The sequence below is a fragment of the Argiope bruennichi genome, chromosome 10 (genome assembly GCF_947563725.1).
Source record: "Argiope bruennichi chromosome 10, qqArgBrue1.1, whole genome shotgun sequence".
Lineage (NCBI taxonomy): Eukaryota > Metazoa > Arthropoda > Arachnida > Araneae > Araneidae > Argiope > Argiope bruennichi.
In genome coordinates, this window is record NC_079160.1 from 86,087,697 (window position 1) to 86,110,625 (window position 22,929).

General features: G+C 28.8%; 1 long non-coding RNA gene across 2 annotated transcripts; it reads right to left on the reverse strand.

The window, feature by feature from the left end:
- Positions 1-5,641: 5,641 nt before the first annotated feature.
- On the reverse strand, positions 5,642-17,557 carry LOC129989019 (uncharacterized). 2 transcript variants are annotated; one of them, XR_008785722.1, is made up of 7 exons: positions 17,456-17,557; positions 14,488-14,508; positions 14,229-14,246; positions 12,888-12,908; positions 9,628-9,651; positions 7,792-7,893; positions 5,642-5,757 (listed from the first exon to the last, which is right to left on the reverse strand). It is a non-coding gene; the product is annotated as an uncharacterized LOC129989019 (long non-coding RNA). The 2 variants fall into 2 exon arrangements; XR_008785723.1 differs by lacking the exon at positions 14,488-14,508 and having other exon boundaries at positions 17,456-17,547.
- Positions 17,558-22,929: the final 5,372 nt, after the last annotated feature.

The window sequence follows — 22,929 nt, forward strand, 5'->3', positions numbered from 1 at the left end:
TGTAGTTTTGTGTCAAATTTTTGTTTCAATCTTTTGAGAAAAACGTGCCTAAAACACAAATTTGACTTTCGCTTACTATCAATTTTCATAACAGAGATTAATAGTCAAATATCTCACCAAGGATGACACGATAGATTCAGCAAAAATATTAAATTCACTCCAAAAGTTAATATTTTGTAACTATTGTGTGCTAATGCCACGTATGACGTTTTCTGACATGACGTTTATTAGAGAGTATGCGAGAAAGTTTGGAGAGACCCCTCCCACCAGTTTCATTTCAAGAATTTCGAAGGTTTTCATCGGAATCCATTGTGTTTTTAAAGGAAGATGCGCAACTTCTTCACATTCTTTATTACGGAAGAAAGTTCGCTCTTAATAAAAATGGATATATTTAGATTTTTTTTTAGTAAGGTAGGAAGTAAGAAAAAGAGAATGGCAACAGAAGCTTTACTTTAAATGCTTTATATGAAAGCAGTGTTTCATTATTAAAATGGCTACAAATAAATGGGGACTTTTAGGAAATGATTATAAGTGAGAAATGTATAAAGACTTTTTTACTGTATTTCTTGCTATCATTATTCCAGATAACAAAAAAGATGGCGAAAATCGAGAAGGCAGAAACAGAGAAAAAAAAAAGGTTACAACTGAATTTCTAATCCGTCTTTAACACACAATCACCTTTCTAAAAATTAGTCGCAGATGAAAATAGTTAATTATAAGCAGTTTCAAAAAGCTGGATCAACAAGATTACGGGACTTCGAATTAAAATCAAGGAAGAATCGGAAATATAATTTGTGTTTCTCTATTACTAGCTCGCATAAATATTCTTGTTTATGCAGGTGCATATTAGCAAGCGACAGGATGCGGTTTATGCAAATGAATGTATGCAATAAAAGAAGGTTTTAATTGATGTTATCATTTCTGTCTCGTTACAACTTGCTCGACTAATTTAAAGAAAATATAATGTTTGTCATATAAAAGCATGATATGCGTATTATACAAAGTTTTGACTTTAATTTGTGCTTTTGGTGTTTTAATTTTTCAGGAAGAGTTCATATTTGGATAACATGGCGCATGGCAATTTCTCTGTACATTGTTTCGACGCAGTATTTTTTAATAGTCATTGGATTGAATCTCTGAACAACTTGAATATTCCTCATAAAACGCAAATATCTTCGGCGCAATATTTTGATTGCATAGTCTATTGTTTTATGCATCAAATACTTTGATATTATATATAAATTGCTACTTGAACAATTTTATATATAGTCAGTTATCTAAAATAGGATATTCTGAGAGCAAATTATCAATAAAACTTATATTTTGCTACAAAATTCTTAGTTGAATGAATGGGAAGAGAGAGATATTGTTATATTCCAAATATTGATCATGAGATCATCTGAAACATTTTTTAAAAATCCGTCTTGAAAACCAAAGGCGAGCTGTCAAATAAACAAAGTAGGCAATTGCCAAGGGGTCCGAATGCTTTGAGGGGGGGGGGGGGCAGAAATTTTAAAAGCGGTATTTTAGGACAATAAAATCTAATAATTTGTTTAACTTATAAGTACCATGAATTAAAACTTAAATCAAAATCAATTATTGTTTAAATTTCAAAACATTATTTTCAGGTTATTTATTTCCATGTCTTCGAATTCAGTTATAGTATGGTACTTCCTTTTTCTAGCTGACCGTTGGATCCAAAACTCAACGATTTTGAAAAATTTATTAAGACTATTTAGATTATGCTTAAAAAATTATAATTATTTGGGTATTTTCTTTAAAATGACTTATAAATTTAAATTCTTTTAACACATGACATACTGAGGTCAATTCCTCTGAACGTGGTCTACAATTGAAAGAATAGTTATTTAATACTATCATAATATTTGATAATAAAATCATAATATGATTATCAAAATGACTATAAAATAAAACTATTTATGGCAATAAAATATGACTATAAAATGTATCAAATATTATGACTATTATTATATATGATACATTTATATCGAGACTAAATTAATATCAATAAAGATAGGAGATTTTTTAAGTGACTTAGGCAGTGACGATATTTTACACTGCCTAAGAGCCTCTACAAGGTTTAATAAGGGCTTGCTGAACATCTTCTCACTAATAAAATAAAATAAAAGTTTACGTATTGATTTTTTTTTTGTCTATGAGCACATTAAATGAATAATAAAAATAAAACTGTATTAAAATAATTCTTATTTCTGTTTTAAAAGCAGTAAAAATATAAATAAAGTAAAGTACGCTTTAATTCAAACACTGAAAAGTAGAAAATGATGCTTTTTAAATAAAAACTGTGGATGTAAAAAAGATCCCACAAAAATGTGGGGTACTGATAGAAATAGACTTCTGAAACTTCAATTTTTATTACGTTTATAAAATATTCCAGTATTTATAAAAATCAGGAATTTTCTTACGTATGACAGACATTGCCATTAAGTTTCTTTATATTATTTTTTCCAGTGCCTCACGATTTTACAGTTTTGTTTCGACGTCTATATTTTAAGATTTTATATAATATTTGTGATGCAGAAAGTTATTTTCTGCTTTTTAATACCATAACAAAAGCATGTTTGTGAAACATCATAAATTTTAAAAATCGCTATTATAAACATTATGAAATCGTAAATCGCTATTATAAACTTATGGAATCGTAATCGAAATCTCTTTACTCAGTTACCAGCAGACGTATTTCAGACGTAGTCAAAGTGTAATTAAAATAAAAAATTATATAATAATTAAATTATGAGAATATTAAAATATAAATTTGCCAATGAGAATAAACAAAACTCTGCTAAATTTTAGTTCGTCATGAAAAGAGTCAATTTATTAGAAAATTTTATGCTTTAAAACACGACAAAATTTGTATAAAGCCAAACGAGATAGACGAATGAAATTTGGCATGTGGTTTAATCGCCAAAACTGAAGGTATTATTATGACATTTAAAACTTGACCTATTTCTTTTATTTAAAAAACTGGTGTACAAAGAATATTTTACTCTGACTAATAGGATCAAGAATCTATATAAGTATTTAGACCATAATTTTTTCAAGAGAACATGTATTAATTGAAACAATGTCGAGCATTATTATTTAAATTATTTAATATATCTTTAAAATTGGATATATTTGCTTGTGTTTTAGTTATTGAGCCACGATTAGATAGAAATCCTATGCAACTGAAATCCATCGCCCACTTTAGAGGTGCAAAAACAATTGTATAAGATTGAAGCAATTTGTTTGCATTGTAGGACCACTTTCGCCTGTGGACGTGGATCGCAAACTGTCAGTAAAATGAACTGATATCAAAGAACCCCAGAAGATCACAAGTGAGGGAAAGAGGGCAAATTGCGCCAGACTCAAGTCTGCTCAAGTGTTGTCGGAATGGGGTTTATAAGGGGGGGGGGGCGGTAAGGTGAATTTCATTCTCTTCTTAAAATGTGGTATAACTTCCCTAGAATCATTTAGAAAAGTTCAGTCTATATTCGATTGCTTTCCAGTTTTGACAACGACAACATGTAACATGTACAACGATATCATGTAACAGAGAAACATAAAAAAAAAGGTTCTTTTAATAGACAAATACTAGATAATGTACATAGTTACGTTTTTCATGGGACTGTGAGATCAAACAAGCTTCTTTACAAAGTAATTGATGATAATTCAGCATGGTTTTTCAAAATAATATAGCAATATTGCTATGTCTATGAATAATAAAGAAGAAAATTTATCTGTCGGTAAAATGAGCAGATATCAAAGAACCCCGGAAGATCACAAGTGAGGGAAAGAGACCAAATTGTCAAGTCCCTTATAAACCCCATTCCGACAACACTTGTGCAGGCTTGAGTCTGGCGCAGTTTGACCTCTTTCCCTCACTTGTGATCTTCTGGGGTTCTTTGATATCTGTCCATTTTACCGACAGAAAGAAAAAAAATGTGTGTTGATGTTCTACTGATGAAAATGCTTGATCTAGAGACATTGCAGAATTAAGTCTTCAATGAACCCTTAGCGAAAGTAAAGCTCAAGGCTCCTTTTCCTTTCCTACCTTTTAAAATCAAATATAATATTTTAGATTTTAGTTAAACCATAATAGAAAAAGTTTTAAGTTCTGATTTTTTTAAATTTAAAAAAACAAAGTCCTTTGCTGCAGACGACTTCGTAAAAAAAATTTTTAATTACTTTTAAGTAAAATAAGAAAGAAAAAGATATAATTTTTCTTAATACAATCTAAATAATATTTAATACTAGGATAAACATTTTTGGGGGGATTATATGGTCCCATGCATTATAAAATAATATAAAATTTCAAATGACAATCAAGATAAGATACTAGAATTATGTTCCAAAATTAATATATACAGTATTTGATTTTGGTTTGAATAAGTTCGATTGCCCTGCCTTTATAATTAAATGAAAGGACAAAATTAAATAACTGTCAAAATATCCCAATAAAGTCTCGACGGCTCTGGACCCCTAAAATTTTGAGGCCTCTACATAATGGCCTACTTTGCCTATTTAGTAATTCAGCTCTGTTTGGAGCGCCATCAAATACGCCATAAATTTTGAAAACTGGTTATGTGCACTAAGAAGTGTGTGTGTGTGTGTGTTTTTTTTTTTTTTTAATATTAAGTTAAAATTAGGTAAGATTTTGGGGTTTTCCACAACAACTTCTGAAAGTATTACTGGACAAAAAATGATTTTTATATCATTTGAAATACGAAAAATTGTCTTTTTAATAATATATATTCAGCTGTCCTGCAAACTGTTTTCTTAAAATCGGACAATTTTATTTCATTTATTTATTTGCAGTTTTCGATAATACATTTCATTGTTGCAATGAAATTCAATCAAAACCAAAACTTTTTTCATTGTTAAAAACTAAATAAAAGGGAGATTCTGTTTATTATCAGAGAAGATTATATAAAGAAAAAAAAGTTAGGTTACAATGCTATGAAAGGTAACATGCAGTCACAAGTTAGGTTCCCAACAGTTTGCGTTTTTCATGACCCATGATGTCATGGGACTTGAATCCATTAGGAAGATACATATGCACAAGGTTATTAAAATAACGCAGTTTTAATGTCTATGAAAGTAAGATGTTTCAAAATACTTTGTTAAAGCAATCAAGTTATGCGTAGAAGATTTAAATGAAATCGTTGTGAACCTGGTACGCATCGGAGATGTCTAGTATTATTATAAAAATACAGCAATAAAATTTTCAAAATGTTATTTAGGGAATTATTTTGAATATTCAGTTTTAAAACGTTTTATAAAGATCTGAGGAAAAATCTAGGCAATATTAACAACAGCTTATCGTTTCCGATCTTTCTTTTTTGACTTCTGAATTGATAGATTTCACAATATGTTCATTTCCATAAATAGGCATTGGGTTCCCATCTTTATTTCTGAAATAGCACTTCATCATTAATCGCATTTTCATCTTTATTTCTGAATATTTTGTGAAATGGTATTGCGTTCTATTTCGTCTAAATTGCATAAAGTTCAATTTTTTTATAGTACTGCATTATTTTTTATTATGTTAAACGAATAAAAAAAAATCGGGCAAGAAAGATTGAATAAGTGTACTTCAGAAGACCGCAGATAGATTAAAAACTTGGATAAAAACAAAATTTTATTTTTAAAAATTCTTTGTACATGATTAAAAAGACGAGGCAGAAAATCTGGAAAAGGACCAATTGGAAAATAATTTATTCTTCATATTGGGAAAACCTGGAAAAAGAAATAGATTTCTTAAAGTCAGATCGTACATATGCATACAGGATGATTCAAAATTCCTTACACAAACTTTAAGAGTTCGCCAAATGTTCAGAAGAAGGTTATAGTCACAAAAGAGCTTGAGATATAGGTCTTTCCTTGCCAGTGAATAAAGCAAAACAGCAGGAAATCTCAGATAAAGCGTACATCATAGGTTTAATGCAGTACAAATCTACATAACATAGTTGCACGAATACATTACATTTTTTGGGTAGCACGACAGATGCAATGATGGCAAGTAGGATATAAAATTTTGGAATAACTTAAACCAAATTTTCAAAGAATTTACCATATGAATCAGTAAACGCTTTGCACTTTGTTTTATACGAATTTATCCATGTACTGTGGTGAATTTGTATTCTATTAAATATATGCTGTATACTTTATTTGAAAATATCATTTCCTTTTGCTTGATTCATTGAAAAAATATCTCCTGCGAACTTTGCGACTACATATTCAATCGCAAAACTGACTTGCTTCAACACAATCTGCTTATAACTTAACTTTGCTTAAGTATCTGCTCTCTGTACTTAGAAATTTGTCAAAGGCTTTTTTTTTTAATTTCCATGTACAATATATCAATTATAATTATATATTTTACCTATAATGTATAGATATGAGACATATTCTCATTGCACTATAAGGACTTTTGCCATTTCATTAAAAATATTAGCGTTTTACAAGAAATAAAATATTTAATATCGCATACTACGAAAGCTAAAATCAGAGGAAAAGATAATTTAATTATTTCATCAATCCCTTATATTATTTAGGTTTACTTATATTGAAATGTATCCCCTCAAAAGTTAAGTACCAACCAGTATTTGAAAATACTCATAATATAAGAGATATTAGATTTAAAATAATGAAGTGTAAATAGCTGAATTGTGCCACATTCAGTGAGTGATCAAGAAATTAGAGACAACCCTTATTTGAAAGTAAGTTAGTTTGATAATAATAACTCAGAGCTTCCTATATAACAAATGCATAGGCTTGGGCATACGTTAGCAACAGACCATCAAAAGTGCCATCAGTATCACAGAAAAATAGCAAAAAGTGCCTGTTCTGAAGCCAGAAATGACCGAATTTGCCACTTGAGGATTTTCAAAAAGTAGCCAAGTGTGATGCAGCATGTCTTCTGGTTTATCATACAGATGGCATGATCAGAATATGATAGAAGCAATACGAATTCACAAACCTGTTTCAACCAAATGGCAACTCGCCCTGTTGGTGGCAATGGAATTATGGTATTAGGAATGTTTTTCTGGTGTATATTGGATCTCTTGATATACGTGGACATAGATAGAAGAGCATAGTTTACTTCAATATTCATTGCGGATAACGTGTATTCATTAATGGCCATAAAATTCAATTGTAGAGAGGAAAATTTTCAATAGGACATTGCATCTTGCTACTGTCCTCGATCGGTTTCAAATTGATTTGAGGAACATCGATCACAGTTTTATCATTGTTTCCATGTTCAACTCAATTCCTTGAACCCAATCTTATGGCGCATTTGTGGGATGAAATCGCTGGATAACTTCAAAGATTGGGAATGTCACCATCCTATATGACCCAATTTACATGTATTACTATGTCTCCATGGGCCAATATTCCTCAACAACAATATCATTAATTTTTCGAGTCCATGTTAAGAATAATATCGTTTGTCATCAAAGATTAAAGGGTGGTTTAAAATTAGAGGATATTTCTAATTTTTTGGTCACTCAATGTATATCAGGAAAATATACCAATGTATACAAAAAAATGTATGTTTTACAATTTTGAATAAATGGTTAAAGAATAGTGCAGAACAACAATATAAGTCCAGATAATTTTTTAAAAGTAAAAATTGTGATATTAACTCTATAAATGAAACAAGGGCCTTCTCGGTATTTATATCCCAAAGATTTAAGTCCGTGTAGTGGGTAAATTGAGAATGAAATAATTTTCAGGAATTAGAATGGTAAATTTTGCTTATTAACTAACCTTAATTTAAAAACTACCTTCATCATCCATTAAAATATCTTGATTGAAGAAACAGAGCAGATTAATGACATGGATTCCCGAACATTTGCATGCAGAGGTAATCTGAAAATATTTTCACAACATCATATATTATGAAAAAAAAAAAAAGAAAAAGAAATCATGTATTATGCATCTTTATTAGATTTGTTATCTGATTAACGATGTACAGTGTACACCAGTGGTCTAATGGCTTTATGCACGACACAAATTGAAGGAAGAAGGATATGGGCATCATCTGGCTGTAATCTTAACCAGTATAATTAGCCTCATAACTAATATTATAATTATTATTTATATGGAATAATGCCATTCTAAAGTTAGTCATTTATGATTACTCCACGGCACGCCAATAGAAATTCAGCATTTTATTCCATTCTATTTTCTAGCCCAAACATTTAGACTGACCATTCGGAAGTGCTCCACACCAGCTTCACTTCAATTCTACTCAATAAATGCCTTTATAAGATACAGGAGAGTGTTATTGCTTTGGCGACAAAAATGGTACTTCATGTGTTTAATTTAAAGATAATCCATAATTGCTTAGTTTAGCGTGTTGAAAGAAATGCTTTCTTTGCTGAATAAAAACTTTTATATAATTTTACCAAGAGCCCATTTCGAATGAATCGATGGAAATATACTGAAAGAAATTCAGGTAGCTTGCAAATCTAACCATTTACTCCACGGCATATCAAAAACAAAGCTCGCCTTCTCAGTTCAAAAATTACCTCTCATTTACAAAGCATGTACTGATAAAAAACAGCAACAGCGCATTGTTTGTAAAGGAAGTACTGATCAAAAGCGACACATTATTTATAAAGAAAGTACTGTCAGAAACAATGCCTCATTTATAAAGGACATACTGTTCAGTTCTTGAAAATAAGTACTAAATCATTTTGCCACATTTCTAGAAAAGTGGAGGTGATTAGACGTTTCTTGAAAAATGGACGATGATCAGATCTTTTTGCTTTATGTCAGATTATAAAACAAAAAGAGGGCAAGCAGCCACTGATGGCATATATAGACGTCATAAGTTTTCAAATAAAGTAAAAATTGTCGAAATAAATCTATTGGTTTGAACTGGGGACTTGCTATCTTTCTTTTCCCCTACAGAAAATACACAATGAAGCAGACTTGTTGAGATTTTTCTCAGAAATAGGGAATGATGAGGGATAATCGACCACTGATAACATATTTAGGAGTCATTCTCAAAAAATGAAAACTGACAAAATCGGACTGCTATTTAGAGTTGGGGATTTTTCTTTGGATTTCCTAATTTTTTTTAAATACATAGAATGTAGATTAAGATTGGTTTGACAGTTTTGACGTTTTATCTGTAAAATAATAGAAATTTTTCTAAAATACTTAAAGCATTTATTAATGAAAAATCGTTGTTATCATTACAACGATAAAACGTTAAAAAACCACGTGAAGGTAGTAAAATATGATCTCGAAGGTAGTAAAATATGATCTCGAAGGTAGTAAAATATAATCTCTTTTCTTCTGTCATTTTCAGCTACCTTAAATTGTCTCTGAATACATGTATTAAATGACAATGAGCATATTTTAACATTTTATAATTTTTAGAGAATTTAACTAGAAAAGAGATGTTATATATTTTCTTGGCTTGATGTTTCTGATATGAAATGAAATCCTTACTGCTTTTATGCATTTTTTGAAAATGACTGGTAGGACATCTGCCGATGCATACTTATAAAACGAATGAATTTTATTGCATTTAAACTTTTTTTAGAACTAAGTTATTTAGCTATTTTATTTTATGCCTTTAAAAAATCTTACCAGCAAAATCAGCTAAGTATCCAACTATAAGAAAGGAACAAGATTTTTAATTTATCAGAAGATGAGAAACACAGGTAAATACAAATAAAATTAAGATAATTTAACAATAACTTAAATTCAGAATAAAATACAAAAATGATAACATTAATATTAAAATCAAGAGAAGACAAATTAAAAGTGATTTAAATTCCTGAAACAAAACTTAGTAGCAGAGTAAAGTATTTTGGATATAAATTTGTTTATCTTTATATTAATTTTAAAATGTATTTTTAATTTTTGCCACGGAAATATATAAATAAAAAATGCTCTTAATATCATCATAATAATATTGCTATAAAAATACTTAATTTTTTTTTAATTATTAATATAAGAAAAGAATTACATGAAAATTAATATCACAGAAAAGTCTTTAAATTTTAAAGAAGTGCCAAGAGATAATATGTTTCGAAATTATTCAGAAAAAAATAATGAAATTTCAGTTTACTTTAATTTGATTAGAAATGTAATTAGACTTTTAAAAAAATCTTTCTTTGGAGAATATCTATGAGCCTTATTAACAATGTGTCTGTCTTTATTTTGAGCGATTTTTCATCACGCATTTTACATGACCGAATTTACAAATAGTATGTCAGCCTATAAACGAGTATCATCTTGACTATTGAAAGTGTTTTCAAATAAGAAAGTTTCCCTAAAAATTATTTGTGGTTTGTCAAGTAGTTTGTCTTATGTAAATTTTCTGACTCTAACATGTATCGCCAATGCATCTAAACATAAATTTTCATTTCATTAAGAAGTAAAATTCTTAGCCAATAAAAAAAAATTAAACCTACTTTTTTGAAGTAAATGCTTGCATTTTTCGAAATAAAAGATTGTCATTAAAATTTGCCGCATTCAGTGCATTTGGATTCTACATAGCAATATCAAAAATTCTTTTTTGAGTATTTATAGTATTTAAAAACTTTATTTTCAGTACCACATGGCGAAAACTGTGGACCCTTGGTGAAATCATTTTAATTAGCAATGACATTTTATTTTGTTGAACGATATTTTCTGTTAACATCAGCAGTGAAACACAGAGCAGATAATTCATCTTCTTCTGGGCTCAAAGTTTTGTCTCGCTTTTTTTACGGCACCATAAAGCATCTCTAATAACTGTATTAAAAATTAAATCTAAACTCATAAAGATGTGTTGATAATTCACTTTGGCTTAATTTTCATATTTTAAAGCACTAAATTTAACAATGAATTATTTTTATAAAATAATTATTATACATATAATATGAAATACATTCTTTAAAGCAAAAAATAATTAACAAATTAAATCTGTCTTCAAGTTTTTATAGTTTTTCTCAGGCTGCAAAATCTTATATTGTCAAATTTTAATAATCTATACTTATAATAAAGCTCAATGTGTGTGTGTGTGTGTGTGTGTGTGTGTTGGCGCTCTACAGGCCAGACCGTTTGACATACAGCTACCAAATTTGGTACATGTATACCTTGGAGGTTGGGAATGTGCACCTGGGGTTTCTTTTTTCGAATTTTTAATTAGAATTTTAATTATTAATTAAAAACTAACTTTCCCGCCAAAAAAATCTTCCATTATATCCAGCGCCAAACGAGAAAGGCTTCAGTTTTTTTTTTTCTCCCAACAGTAATGAGGCTAGGGTTAAAAGTTTTCGGCGGATTATTTCAATCGGTTCTGTTTATTTTCTTAATGTTTGATGCATTTAAAATTGAACATTGTTAATGAATCAATCTTTCAGATTCATTCTGAAGTATTTTTGAATTAAAATAAAACAGAATAAAGGAAATTAAAAATTTCTAATCCGCATAGCGTTACCCCAACTGGCGTAGAAAAAATCACGTATTTGCGTTACGTAACCGGCGAAGAAAATTCACGCATGCGCATTCTGTTCTGATGGTTGCCATGACAACGTTATCAATGGATGATTTAAATTATTTTTGGGTTAGTTCCATGCTTTTGTAAGTAAATTGTATTTATGTTAGTTATATATTTTTTGTATATGCTTATAGTTTTTACATCGTTTTTTAAGTAGTTTTTTAAAACCTGTTTTCAACCGTTTATTTTAAACGATTCGTTTTATTTTCTTAGTGTTTGATGCATTTAAATGTAAACATTGTTAATAAATCGATCTGCTCATAATGAATCTAAGAAAATTTTGTTGACCAACTCTTGAGATATTACATAAATTTAAAAAGATATTCTTTAGTGCCCATAAAGTTTAAACGCTGAGTGACTCTATTTTCAGTAATCAGATTATAAAAAAAGGCTTTGTTTCAGTAAAAAATATTGTTATATTAATTGAAGATAAATTCTTTCCACTTTAATTTAAAGCATAAATTCTACCGTTTTCAACCGTTTATTTTAAACGATTCGTTTTATTTTTTTAGTGTTTGATGCATTTAAATTTAAACATTGTTAATGAATTGATCTGCTCATAATGAATCTAAGAAAATTTTGTTGACCAACTCTTGAGATATTACATAAATTTAAAAAGATATTCTTTAGTGCCCATAAAGTTTAAACGCTGAGTGACTCTATTTTCAGTAATCAGATTATAAAAAAATGCTTTGTTTCAGTAAAAAATATTATTATATTAATTGAAGATAAATTCTTTCCACTTTAATTTAAAGCATAAATTCTACGGGTGCTAACAGAAAATGAGAGAGATACATATTACGTTATGACTGAAGGCCTTTATAATATTATGAATGAATTATATGATAATCAAAATTTGAAGTTTTAAAATACTTTGATGAAGAAGCTATTAAAGTAGAAATTGCATAAAATATTTAATTATTAAAATTTTAACGAACATTAAGATTGGCGAATCGGCTGGTCGCCAAAGGCGGCTAGTATGATCAATAAAGAAGCCCATAGAATTATCAAGTAAGTTATAAGGGTTAAACTAGCAATGTATCGTAGCAAACATTAAGTAATTCTGCTTATGTTTTTGCCGTGTAATCTAAAAAGAAATGTAATAGAATAACATTATTACATTTAAAAATATGAAATGAAGGTTTGCAGAAAAATATAAATTCTATGTTTTCAAATTAGTGGTAACAGGAAAATTAATATCTTTTTATGACTGTTGAATTTTTTTTATAAATCGAGGTAATCATGAAATTTGCATTCATTGTTACCCACCAATTATTGTGAATTACTTCATTTTTAAATATGAATTGATCAAATAAATGAAAGATTAATAAAAAAGGAAAAAATTTCCTTACACGCTTACCGTGTGTAAGCATCATAGATGCTGGAAAGAATAAAATAATTATTATATAATAATAAATTCCCTAATTACATAATAATAAATTATAAATTCCCTTTTTATCAAAGTATTTTGAATTCTATGGTTAGAATCGAATTTAATCAAGGTTATTTCACATTTATTCCTTGAATCTTGCTGAAGGAATTTTTTCTATTTCATTTTCAAATAAATAAGTAAATAAATATAAATAAACAAATAATAAAAATAAATAAGACAAAAATAAAAAAATAGTAACTTAATCTAAGAAGAAAAAATGCTATTCATTCTCATAAGTGATATTGAATTCAGAGTATCTAATGAATCTTCTAAAAAAAGAATCTAGTGAATCTTCATAATTGAACTAATGCTCCTATCATGTTGATAACGATATCAATAGTATTATATATTCAGTAAGTTGATGGAAATGTTTTAAAAGTACAGATTCACAAACATCTGCTGGAGACATCCATAAATCATTTAAGAACAACAATCTTTGATATGCTTATAAGCGTTTTTTTACTTTCCATCATTTAATTTTAGTTATGTCCTTCTTGTGAAGTTCAATTTTTGTAATCTAATTTTTATTCTTTTCATGATGTAATCGAGAAAAATATTAAGCTGGTTTTTCTTTATTTTTAGTATATTAGTTCCTTTACATGCATTTAAGCGTGCTGATTAGCCTTATTATATTGCGGTCTAATACGAGACTTTTTAATGTGCATCTCAGAAATACCTTCCGAATTTTAATAAAACATGATTTTTAATACTTGGCTACTAATAGGGGCTTGATATATATTTTATTACGATAATGTCTCCTTTCTTTAGGGGAATAAAAACAGCTAAAAGCCCCCATAACTCCTTTTTTTTCTTTCTAAAACAAAAGTGCAAAGCAGAAACAAAGTGTGAGATGTTAATGATAGATATATCAGTTTTAAATGAGGCAGATGCATGAAGAACATATGCGTGGTCCTGTTTACCTTGGGATTGTAATAACATCTGAACTGACCTCATAAAAAAGAGGATAATGATTATTATTAGATCATTAGAGATTTAACATATCAGCACTTCTAGGAAAGAAGCATTTTAATTTTCTGTTAATATAAACACACACACACACAAATAAACAGACAAACAAACAAATACACGCGTATATTTATATTTCAGCCTTTAAACGAAGATAAAAATCTTTTCATACAACTTCGGAACTATTCATAAAGAAACAGTTAAGGTCTCTTTAACCATAAAATAGCAATTCAAGTAAAGTTATTGCAGCAATGTTTATTTTATCAATAATAAAGAAGATATATTATCATAATAATTACTTACCATCTCGTTCTGAAGAGTCTAAAAAATAATGTAAAAGAAAAGTTAGAATGCAAAATTATTGCAAGTAATTAAATTTAAATTTTATAACTTAAAGCATTATATACAAGCTTTAATTATTCCTTTAGATTGATGAATCCGTTTCATTTTAGCTCTCTGCTATATTTACAGTTATGTAGTAGCTATATATCTAAAAAGAGAAATGCTTTCAAAAGGAACATAATATGATTTTTGATCATTCAAATATAGTCAGAATACTTACGTAGCGGTTTTCCAAAAGTGCCTGAAAGGAAAAAAATAAGCAGTATAAGAATACAAAACTGTTTGAAAAGTATTAAATAATACATATTTTAAATATATATATATATATACGTTAAAAATGGGCAGCTACTATTTAGGAAAATTAAAATATATCATAAAAAAGTAAGATTTTATTTTTCATGTAAATTGTTTGATGAATTAATCTTGCTATTTCTTTATATTTAATGTTATTTCATTTCATTCATACCTTTAAAAAATTGTCATTTTTAATACGTTGAATGCCGCATGACTCATCAATTATCTAATTGTGCCAAACCATCAATATCACATTAAATTACTCCTTAGTTAAGAGACAGCAAGAAAAGAGTCATTTAATCGGATGGTCCTAATATCAGGAGAGAATCGTGCAAGCAAATGTATTAAAAGAGTGTTAAAAAAAATTAGTTCCACGTTTGGCTCAATTGGATCCAAAAATTGATTTAAAAGTTTTCCCACGTTCGATTTTCTCGAATGTTTTTATAAAAAAAATGTCCATTATATAAAATTTTATAATGTCCAATGCTATTATAATTATAACAAAAAATACTCATTACAAAATTCTTGATAATTGATGCTATTAAAGGGCTTTAATATAAAATGTATCAAAATAAGCATGGCAAGTTGAATTATTAGTAAGTTGGACCAAAAGCAAAAATTTACCATTAAAACAAATTGTTGCTTTTATAATCGGAACCACACACAAAAATACATACGACAGCGTTAGAACTCCTTGACAAATGGCGTTTAGTAAAAAATGTGATAATTGCATACAATAATTATTTTTATAACTTATACATGTATTTTGCATTAATAAAATACTTTGGCAAAATTGACAAATGCTGACGTAATGTGCATTTCGATGTAATATGACAACGGAGACGAAATGGGCATTTCCAATTTTCATTTAAGAAGATTATGTTAATCTAAGAATTTTTGAATAGCTTTGAATGTTTTAATTAAACTCTGTAGAAGTACGTGCATAACAAAAACCATTAATTAAAAATGCATCTGATTAACTGCATTCAACGACCAGCTGTTTGTGCACCATATTAGCAAGATGATTGTTATAAATGAATTATAAAATAAGAAGCTTTGCATTGATTTTTAGGAATTATAACTAATCTACTGACATACTTTTGAGCTTCTTAGGAGCTAAAAAGAATGCTTATATTTATATATACATAAATGTGACCTCTATTTTACTCTGTCTGAATATATTATTTATACTCTCTCTCTCTCTCTCAGTCTCTCTCTCTCTCTCTCTCTCTCTCTCTCTCTCTATATATATATATATATATATATATATATATATATACAGTGACTCAAAAAATTGAGAGTACACCTTACTTTTACTTCATAAATCCGACTTTCAATATAAATAACACATTACCGGGAAGTGCAAACATGTTTTTATTTTTACACATAACAAATGGTTTAATTTAGAGTAAAAATAAAGAAAAATCAACGAAAAACTTCGAAATTGAAAAGTTTCAAAAGCATTTTAAATAAACATACGAAGAATTTTGCCTCAAAAAATTGAGAATACCCCAATGAAATTCTTGTAATATCTTGCATAGAAAGAACGTGTCAGTATTTAGTTGCATTTCTTTTTAAGACCAAAGTCTAGAGTGCAGTGTATTATTGAAAAATACAATGATATGTAAAAATTTGAGGATAGAGATCGACCCGGAAGAACTCCGAAGTTAAATAGCTTGAATAAAAGAAATATCATGTGTAAAGTGCAGGATAATTCCTCGAATTAGTGCATTTCAACTTGCAACTGATTTAATGATTAATTACAACATTAAATTTACAGGCTACAGAAAAAGCGTCTTGAGTTTACATAGAAGCATATAAGCAAGCCTCTATCTTTTAGGGAATCGATCCTTTTAAGTGATGAATCAAAATTTAATGTCCATGAGTCAGATGGTGGAGTTATGATCTGGAGGGAATCAAAACAGAATATGTTACATAAGAATTTATGCGGAACTGTGAAGCACGGTGATGGTTGAATATGGTATGGGGGTGTATAAGTGCTGTTGGTGTTGGATATTTATGTTTTGTAAATGGGAATATGGATAGGTACATACATCTTGACATTCTAAAATAAAACGTTTTAACCAATGCAGATAAACTGTCCCTTGGAATGGATTTTACTTTTCAACAGGACAACGCTCCTAAGCACGCCTTCAAGATTTATCAAGAGTAATGTCTCTATAATGTTAAAAAACAGCTTCATACCCCTCCCCAGTCTCCCGATTTAATCCTTATAGGACATTTATTGGAAGAAATCGGTCTTGAACTAAAAAAATATGACACAAAGAACAAGGTTGAACTCAAAAGGGTCATTCAAGACATTTGGAGTAGTATTTCTCCAGAAACAACAATAAAAACTTATGGGGGTTATGCCACAACATTTGAGAGAAATGATAAAGACCAAAGGAAAGCCTACCGATCATTAAATGCAAGTTGGTCAGCATGAAAAAGGTTTTTCATGTACTATATAAATACCGTAAGGAAACTTTTTTGTTCCTTATTAGTGGCATTTTTTTTTTATTCTTTCAATTTAAGTATTTAATTTTCTTCATAGTTTCGCCTTTATAATATTCATAAATAATAAATGAAATTGCGTTAAACCAATTTTAAAATTTTCATTTTCATAACAAAATATTTTGTGCCAAAAATTAAACTTTTATTAACAGCCATAGCTGCGTACGGAAACTTCTTTTACCAACTGTATGTATATATAAACCAAAAGATAAGGATGACCGTGATCTTCATGATATTGGCACTGTCAAAAAAAATCTTTACATCGGTTTCTACAACTAATTATGAGGCAAAAAGTCTGATAAATGCTTTAAAATAATAAAAGAAATCCATAAATAATTATCAATTTGTGTTTAAAATTCACAATAGTTAAGAATACTGACCTGGCACAACTAAAACAATAGCATAAAGAACTGAAAAAACCGCAAAATAAATCTTCGGTACATGAAACATCTTGATGGACGGCAATAAAATGAAAGAGTTCTCAGAATTCACGTTTCTTATAACTTCAACCAAACTATTATTTTTCTATTGCACCTGTGTTTTGATGTCATCACATTTACGTGGAATATATCGTACATTCAAAAATATCCTACTTTCAAAACAAGGTTAGGAGAAGGAATTAAAATATTCTTTAAGAGATGTTACATGAGTGTGACATTAACTTTAATATCCATTAAAATATGATTGCTTACACAAGGAAGTCGATCTAATTTCTGCTAAAATGTTTGTTTAACCGGACACAAACACACTTAGTGTTCATGAAAACGAGACTTTTGTTCTTACAATTTCCATTAAACGTCTATAGCTCATCTAAAGGGGTATTATCAACACTTGATGCTTGTTTTGAAAGGCATGTTTGGTGACCTTTAACATAACTATTTTTTAACCATTAAAACTATTTTTTGTTGTGAGAGAAAACGTAAAGTTCAAGTTTATATCGTGAAGACCAAGATTATTTGGATTCCATTTAACTGTTGTTATCGTTCGGATTGTGCGTTATTTGGAAGTGTATTGCTTTTTGAGAAACATTTTCGATATTTCGCTACTTACATCAACTAGTTATTAACATGATTTTAACGTGTTTTTAAAATATAATTGTTTATCTCAAATGGTAGAATAAATATCAATAAAAGTAGGAATGTTTCTTAAAAAAATAAAATCCCTATTAAAATGCTAACGATTTTCCAGAAAGAAAAAAAAAAAAAATTATGTGCTCATTTAAACGTTAGTATTATTCTCTTTGAGAACATTTTTGAATTGCTTCAAAATGTGTGTGCTTATCCAAGATGAAATTTTCATTCATATGGTGGCAAAGATGCGACTGTTTATTTTTGACGGAAATGTGTTCTATAACGTAATTCATTTCTTCTTCTTTTTTACTTCCTCTTCAATTCGAACTCGAGATTTTGACGAATCTCCATATTTCAGACTTTCCTGAGTTCGAAAAGCACATTTTTGGAAAATGTCTGTCAGTCTGTGAAAAAATTTAAAACTATTTTAAGTTAGACTGTTGAAATTTGGTATACGGTCCTTATACCTAACTTGTAGATTTCTATTAAATTTTGACAAAAATCTATTCGGAAGAAGTCTGTCTGTTCGGCTAATAGAATATAAATTAATACAATAAATATAAAATGAAGAAAGCTAGATGAATAAAATTCGGTTTCATACCTCTGTTGTAAACACCTATCAAATTTTAACAGAAATCCAACAAAGGGGTTTAACCTTGTTGTTCCGTACATTCAGGAACTTATAAAAGCGGTGATTTAAATATATAAAATTTGTTTGTGATTTTGTGATTGCAATTGTAGTTCTGTTTCAAATTTTGATTTCAGTCAGTTATGAAAAACGCATCTACAGCACAAATTGATTTTTGAATACTATTAACTGCATGCAGGGATTAATTGCCGAAATTCTCTCCAAGGATCACTCGATAGATTCAGTAAAAATGCTAAAATTCAGTCCAAAGGTTAATATTTTGTAACTATTCCACACCAGTGTCATGCAAGGCGTTCTCGACCTTACCGACGATCCAAGTTATTATTATTATTTGCTTGGTGGGCGGGGAATAACACTTTTATTAGAGAATGTGCGAGAAAGCTTGGATGAGTCAATTCCCGCTGGTTTGCTTACCTAATCATCACCAGTGACTTGTAAATGTGGTGGATGTTGGCGATGTACAACAATTGCCGAGGTGCTTGGAGCATTTACAGACCTGATTCCATCGCTCTGAGAGTTGTGAGCCTCTTTGGACGGTAAAGAGCTTCTCAATAGTAAAAAGGAATCTCTCCCAAAGCCGACTTGCGGTCTGTTTCAAAAGTTTTCGGCATATTTGCATCCGCACGAGTTTGTTTTCTTCCGTCAAAAGCTGAACTTTTTGGAGCTTGTAAGGTTTAGTCCAAGCTCTGTTTTTGCCATTCACCGCACTGATCGGTCCCTTATTCCCATTTCACAGCGTTCTTTCTCATTGGAACCCCTGGATTTCGTTGAGCTCGCTTTTTAATGGCCTTAAGGTTATTGCAAATGTTTGCCATATGTTTTCGTCCATTTCTTAGACTTGAGGCATCATTGCCAAGCTCTGTGCAGTAACAAATTGCATCAGACACTGTTTGCCGAGACACTTTAAGCCAAAGAACGATTTCACACAGTCGTGTTCCTTGCTTAAACAATTCTAAAATTGCAAATCTTTTGCTTAACTTTGTAAAAAAAGCCCCCCCCCCAAAAAAAGCAATGCGTGAACTAAGAGGTATATTAAAAATGTTTTATAATTGAAGTGATAAACAAAAAGAAGTTAGTTAACTTCTATTCTATGATGCAATAACTTTGTCCAAGTTTTTTTCCACACCCTGTAATAAGCTTATTTCAATTAAATAAATAAAAAAAACTGCGAGATAATAATTGTGATCACCAAGAGTAACTTACAGAGGTTTAGTAAATGATAAAGCCAGTAATTTGGTAACATCAGATGTATACTATCCTATGGATTTTTATGCTAAATTCATCACAAATCTTTTAGGTAAATAAAAAGCAAACTTTAGGACGAGTACCGAAGACAAGCCCCATGAAATTTTCATAAATTGTAGGATTCGATTCTTTTTTTTTTTATTTCAATACGTTGCTTATTTATTATCAGTGTTTTAATCATTTCCAACCAATTTGACTACCTGAGTGGTGAGAGTCATAAACATGATATCAAATCCATCAGAATTTCACAAACCTTTTTTGCATTTCTTTTTCAGTAATATCAATACCTCTATAAACATTGCACATGCTTTTCGCTTCTAAGAAAAACATTGTTGACTTTACGTTAATAAAAAAACGCTAAATGCTGAAAATGCATTTTTTCTTTCTTCCATGTTTACGTTGGCATCAAGCTAGCACAATTAAACCAATGCTGATGGCCAACGGAAAACAAATATTAGCACAAGCACCTCATTTCAGAAAATATATAATTTTAAAGGTTGATAAACAGCAATTCAACATTTCTTCCGTGATCAACATAAGCTGAAAAACAGAGGAGACTTTCTAAAGAACAAAATAAAACAAGATCAACTTTTCCACGGTTTGATTTTTTTAGATATTTTAGGATGAGAGATGGCTCACCCTTTAAAGGATGGATATTTTTTTCTTCTTTTTCTTTTTCTTTCCTAGATTCCCAAAGTGTATTGAAACAAAATTTAAACTGCATGATTTCTTTCACTTATTTCACCCACATGGAAGGGACTGTGGGAAACTCAAAATTGTGTGAAACTTCACAACACTTGTATATCTAGAAGTGAGTGGAAAACGGATTACGAAAATCCATCTTTACAAACACGAAAGAAGTTAAGTTTAGTGAAAGCATCTGATTTTTTTTCCTTTTTTTTGACAAACTTGTTTAACATATGAATCACCAAATTTTCAATTATCATTTGCTTGATTCTCCAAAAGAACTGAATAGATTTTTTAAATGATGTAATAAATCTTCATTTACTGCAATTAGCTTTGTAATTTTACTTTATTTAAGACATGAGACTACCTTCGGAATGAATATTTTGAAAACTCGGTCAAATTGAAATATTTTTGAGTCTTTGCCTAAAATAGATTCAAAAACATCAATGAAACAAAATATATTAGTTAAATTTCACAAATTCTTTTAAAAATTGTGAAAAAAAATAGAATGAATATTTTGAAAACTCGGTCAAATTGAAATATTTTTGAGTCTTTGCCTAAAATAGATTCAAAAACATCAATGAAACAAAATATATTAGTTAAATTTCACAAATTCTTTTAAAAATTGTGAAAAAAAATAGAATGAATATTTTGAAAACTCGGTCAAATTGAAATATTTTTGAGTCTTTGCCTAAAATAGATTCAAAAACATCAATGAAACAAAATATATTAGTTAAATTTCACAAATTCTTTTAAAAATTGTGAAAAAAAATAGAATGAATATTTTGAAAACTCGGTCAAATTGAAATATTTTTGAGTCTTTGCCTAAAATAGATTCAAAAACATCAATGAAACAAAATATATTAGTTAAATTTCACAAATTCTTTTAAAAATTGTGAAAAAAAATAGAATGAATATTTTGAAAACTCGGTCAAATTGAAATATTTTTGAGTCTTTGCCTAAAATAGATTCAAAAACATCAATGAAACAAAATATATTAGTTAAATTTCACAAATTCTTTTAAAAATTGTGAAAAAAAATAGAATGAATATTTTGAAAACTCGGTCAAATTGAAATATTTTTGAGTCTTTGCCTAAAATAGATTCAAAAACATCAATGAAACAAAATATATTAGTTAAATTTCACAAATTCTTTTAAAAATTGTGAAAAAAAATAGATTTTGGTACTAAGAAGTGGTATTACGCTCTTTTAGTTTAAAAGTTTGTCAAATAATTTGCTCAACATGTTGCAGATAGCTTAATGAATATATTTCCTAGCTTCTGAAAAAAGGGCTCTTTTTCTATTCAATCTTTAAATATTATTGATTAATAAATAGCATGTAAATTCCTATTTTTTTCACATTGTAAAGCATTTAAACTGTAAAATATTTTCAAACAAAATACTTTTCTCTAGTTCAGGGACTACAGAACATATTAAGAAATTATTATACCAGAATTCAACAAAAAATATGTATTAAGTTGTAATTTGCGATGTTTTCCGTGAGAAAATTCTGCCAAAATTTAGAATTTTCGGAAATTGCATTTAAAGGTTTGTACCTTTAGTATTAAAACATGTATTATGCAAATATAAAAATCAATGTTATTTCTCAAAGAATAAGCTTAGAAACAAAATTCCCACTGTTTTATGAAAAAGAATTCTCAGAAATGAAGAATATTGAATAAAGAAATATCTGATATTTTTGAAAAAACTGATATTTCAAGCTTATATTCTCTTGTCACATTCCAAGCCGTTTCCCAATATAATTTAAAAGAGGTCTTTTCCTCGTCTTTACAGAACTGTAAAAATTATCAAGTAAATAGAAAGAGATGAAATTATTAACTTCGACTTTGATCCTATTTTTAAAACGGAGAAAATTTTGAAATGTCAACAGTATTACATCAAACTTAATAAATACTCAAAAATATGCTATCAATTACAGGTGCAATAAATAGTATTGCGAAAATTTGGAGAAATATAAATCAATAATAATAAGTAAATACATGAAAATGCTATTTTCGCAGACAGAAAAGAAAATAACTCAATTTCTGTAAAATTCTAAAATCATATTTTATTGGTAGCCTAATTCACAATTTAAACCATCATGTGTCTGATTATGCAGTTATTGGAGTGGTACATTACATGAATTACGATATTACTCTTTATATTGAACTTTTAAATATTCACTGTGACATCCTTCTTTGGT